The sequence below is a fragment of the Spinacia oleracea genome, chromosome 2 (genome assembly GCF_020520425.1).
Source record: "Spinacia oleracea cultivar Varoflay chromosome 2, BTI_SOV_V1, whole genome shotgun sequence".
In the NCBI taxonomy this organism is placed as follows: Eukaryota; Viridiplantae; Streptophyta; class Magnoliopsida; order Caryophyllales; family Amaranthaceae; genus Spinacia; species Spinacia oleracea.
The window spans coordinates 109,063,343-109,067,929 of record NC_079488.1 but is presented as its reverse complement, the minus strand read 5'-3'; the positions used below and the strand labels follow the sequence as shown (position 1 = coordinate 109,067,929).

Below are 4,587 nucleotides of genomic sequence, written 5' to 3'. Positions count from 1 at the left end.
ATGGGCAATAGGTCCCACCAACACTTTGCCGTGCGTTTACTCGTTACAAGTTACATGTATCATCATCTTTCTACTTTCGTAGTCTAGTGTACGGAGTAGTTGTGTAGAGCTATTGAGTAAAACCAAAGCCCCATTTATTATCATTTTCAAAAAAAAAAAAAATTAGGTCATTTTTTAGGTTTAATTTATTGTAGAGTATGATATAAGGCTTTGTTCTATTTTGCATGGTCTGATTTTTCTAGTTTTTGATAGGTCTAAATGTTTTGTGTTTTTCTTTTGTTTGATATGGTCTGATTTTTCTGTTCTGATCTAAGAAACAATAAGAATAAGTTGAAGAGAACATAACATAAGTCATATAACCAAGACAATTTTTATGTATATATACTTGTACAATACGAGCAAAAGCTAGCGCATTGAGGCGTAAACTGTAATTCTCCTGCTTTGCTTTAAAGGGATTCAATGCAACTTTTTTTTTCAAGGAGTCAATAAGCTAAGAAACTTCACAATTAAGCGTCTTGGTTGTGTAATCCCCCGTATATTTATAAATTTTATTAATATATTTTAACGTATAGTGATTTATATTTTAATATAATAAATATATAATTAACGTATATTTATTTTATTTGATTACATTCTAAATATTTTAACGATTTATAAAATCAAAAATAATTTTAGAATTTTATGTTGAAAAGAATTTGAATTATGAAAACACGTGAATTTAGAAAACAATGCTTTTGGATTCAAACACTAAAGTTCATTCCTAATTCTAGCCCAACTTGGTAAACCCAAAAGAAATAAGCCCATAATTTCCCTACCCTTGTTTCATTCACGTGAAAAGCAAAACTCATAAACGCTCCTTACTCCTTCCCCCTCACGTGAACCAGGAAACCTAAATATTGCTCCTCTCTTTGCTCAGCCACCACCAGTAGCGCACCATCACCACCTGCTCGCGGTTGCTGCGCCGTTCCGGCCGCGCCGCCTTGCTCTCACCGTCGCCGACGGTAACTCCCCTCTCCCCTCCGTTTCTTCTTTCTTATTTTTTCTTTCGAATCTCTTGTCCTTCTCCTCCTCACCTGTTTCGGTTCTCACAGCTACGACCACTGTTTCCTGCCGGCAACCAAGCCACCAACCGACACCGGTCTCCTCCGCCGGTAACACTCTCTCCCCTCCCCGTGTTCTTTCTCTCTTTCGTGCCCTCCTATCTTCTGTTTCTTGCTTGCTTCCCTCACTCTTATTTCTGTTTCGCACAGCCTCCGCGAGTCTCCTCGCCACCTGCAATTACCCGCGACCACCAACACCAGTCGCGCCGCCCAGTCGCGTCGCCACCAGCCGCGCCTCCCTCGTCGCCGTGCCTGCACCAGCCGCCGGCAGTCCCTCTCCTCCTCCTCCTCTCCTTTTGGTTATTTCTTAAACCCTAAGTTATTTAAATATTTTTATTAAGTTTATTAATTTGAATTTATGCTCTTGAATTTAAATTATGTTCTTGAATCTAAATTATATGTTTTTATGATTTAACTAGAATTTTCAGATTTACATATTATGTTTAAATAATGAATTTAATAACGTTTTAATAATTTAAATTGCGTTTCTTGAATTTAAATTATAAGCTTTATGATTTAATTGTGGATTTCAGAATTTTAGGTTTGCATAATTAAATTATTAATTTTCAGATTAGGTAATTGAAATGAAATAATGATCTTAATTATTAAAGTGTGAATTTTTAAGGTTTTTAATGATTTAAATCATAATAGAATGGTTATATATTATTAAAGCTATTATTTTTATGACTTTAAGAACATTGATTATGTTTTGTGGACGTTTGAAATTATTTTATATTGCTGGAAATTTTAAAAGGGATGTGTTAATGGAATTTAGAACGTTTTGGGATCATTAGTTTAATAGTTATTATGCTTGGAGGTTATTTAGTTAAGTTTCGATATTGGGGAAGGTTCTAAATATGTTTAGGATGCAATTAGAATGCTTTATGATGGTTGCCAATGATTAGAAATTGATTGGGATTATTTGTTGGTTGTTTTAGGCGGAGAATTCTCTCTAGGCGACTTTTGAAAGTGTTAAAGTGGCCTATCAGTTTGTTTACACAAGGTACGTACATACCTGTGTGCTTGGAATGAGTGTGATTTGTTGAAACCATATTGAAATGATTCATGAACTTCGTTATGTCGAAATGATTAAGGAACTTGGTTATGTTGAAATTGTTGATGAACTAGGTTATGTTGAAAGTGCATGTTTAATATTGTTGGATGGACATGTTAAGCATATATATTTCGTTATGAGAATTATAGCATGTTGGTATGGATGATTGATGCGAACATGTTGGTTGGGAACATTATATTATTATTTATATATATTGATTCAGATCGATTGTTTATTGTTCCCTTTTAGCTTTTCACTACTTTATAAGGGCTGAGGACCTTGTTTAATAAGTTGAAACCTTATACCCATATAGAGGGGTTGATCAGTATTAAAGGAAAGGTTGAATTAATTGGAATAAGTCTTGTGTGACATCTCTGTGATCACTTGCTTAATTCAAAGATAAAAGAAGTTGTGTTTACTTGTTGAATATAATATTTATGTTTGATGAGTCATAACCAAGTATTAAAAGTTAAGTCATGTAAAGTGAACATGAGTAGCAATAGCTTTAGACTGTGCACGTCTAAAGTGTCGGACAATCAGGAGTTGGGGTCATGGGTAGCCTATGGCTTTTTCTGGGGCCGGATTGATCACCGGTTCTATTTTTATTTAAAAGTCCCTCGATATCGCAGGTCATTGGGGTTTACGGAGTCGCGCCCGTACCTCGTCTTCCTTAGTGAAGAAGAAGAAGTTTCTAGTAGACAACTCAGTCCATTGACTATTTCAATTAAAATAATGTTAATGATACAAAGGTCTAGTTCAGTCAAATATAGTCTTCAAGTCAATATATCTTGATTATCCTTGCTTATGTTTTATTTAGTACCATGTTAGGATTGTTCGTTTAATAGAATCATGTTAGGATTATTATTGATTTAGTATGTAGTACTCAGCTTTGCTGATTACGTGCTTTTGCTTGTGCATGTTGATCATGGCTATGCCTTATTGATCCTGTGATGACCCAATCTTTGGTGAGCAGTCTTTAAGGATCAATAAGCATTGTCCATCTGCAGGTTTGAAGATGTTGCATCATTGGGATCGGGAATAGAGAGCTTGTATTTAGTTTTGATTTGCTAAGTTGACTTGGGTTTGTTAATTGGGACTTTAAACTTGTCGTACTATTTATATTTCCTTATTTTTGTTGGATGATAATTGGTACTAAACCTGTAATCGATTATTTATAAACCTACAGTTAGTTTTATGTTTTCCGCTGCAAAATTCTGAATAAGCCGTTACGTTTTCACACGGGCGATAATGCCTTGATAATTCTCTACGTTTTATATTAAAAGATTATTTTAGAAAAGAGAGAATTGTCGGGGTGTTACAGGTTGGGAGTACGTAGTTTTAGGATGGGTGACCTGCCAAGAACTTGTGATGGTTCGTAGGGTCAGTTGTTGGTCCAAGATGCTCATTTCGTGACAATCGACTCCACCCTAATTAAAGATTGGGGTGTTACACAAAATCATTATACTTTTAAAAACAAAACATATGCTACTCCCTCTATGTTTTTCTAGGACCTATAATTACTATTTTTGACCTTATTTTTTAGGAGTCCACAATTACATTTTTTTTAACTTTTAAACCCACTCACTAATTGTTTACTTTGTATTATTTTTTACTTTCCTGGCCCCACTTAAATCCTAAATAATTCCATATTTTTTTTTGTAACTTTTACATACCCACTTATTTTTTAAATATTATTTATCGTCAACTACCCCACTTACATCGTTATTATATCAAATTTAACTATGTTTCCTTAATAATTGTGCCTGTTAAAATGTGACTCACAAAAACATACGGAGGGAGAATTTAAGAGTCTTCTAAATTTATTGGTTGCCAATTAATTTTTTATCTTATGTTTTAAAAAACAAATGAGAATAGTATTTTTTTTTTTTTGGGAAAAATTAGGCAGAGATTTGCAAATCAAGTTCCGCTAGAGTAGTGATACTCCTCGAGTCCTAGGAAGGGGCTAAGCGATGCAAAGTCACACATCTAACATGCTCATCTAAATTACAACCAAGTTCAAGTGAAGCATAATCTAAAATTTGAAGTCTACAAGTATTCAATATAAAAGACGTCGCGACTAGTTAGTAAATTCGGTGCTCGATTTTTCCAAATTTTTTATTTTTATTTTTAAGAGGTGAGATGAATGAATCAACTGTGCTGATATTTACCGTGAGTTTTACAGGTCAGACTCATTAAAAACGAGAAGGATATATAGGGAAAAATCCTCGCCTATAAAGAGTCCATAATAAACTTTAATTTCATAACCTCGAGGTTATGAGGCCAACCTTTTACTATTACGCCAAACCTTGCTTGATTCTATTTCTCAACTAGTCAATAGGTAGACACTCACTATTTTGATAATTGTTTTTTTAAGGGTTAAATGTCAAATATGCTTCTAGAAGACCTTGTCTCTATTTTGTGAGATCGCGACAT

The 4,587-nt window shown here is 34.2% G+C and overlaps 1 long non-coding RNA gene across 1 annotated transcript; it reads left to right on the top strand.

Annotated features, from left to right (window-relative positions):
• The first annotated feature begins 726 nt into the window (after positions 1 to 726).
• Positions 727 to 1,277, top strand: LOC130467170 (uncharacterized). Its single transcript, XR_008927329.1, has 3 exons — positions 727 to 1,001; positions 1,092 to 1,151; positions 1,251 to 1,277. It is a non-coding gene; the product is annotated as an uncharacterized lncRNA (long non-coding RNA).
• Positions 1,278 to 4,587: the final 3,310 nt, after the last annotated feature.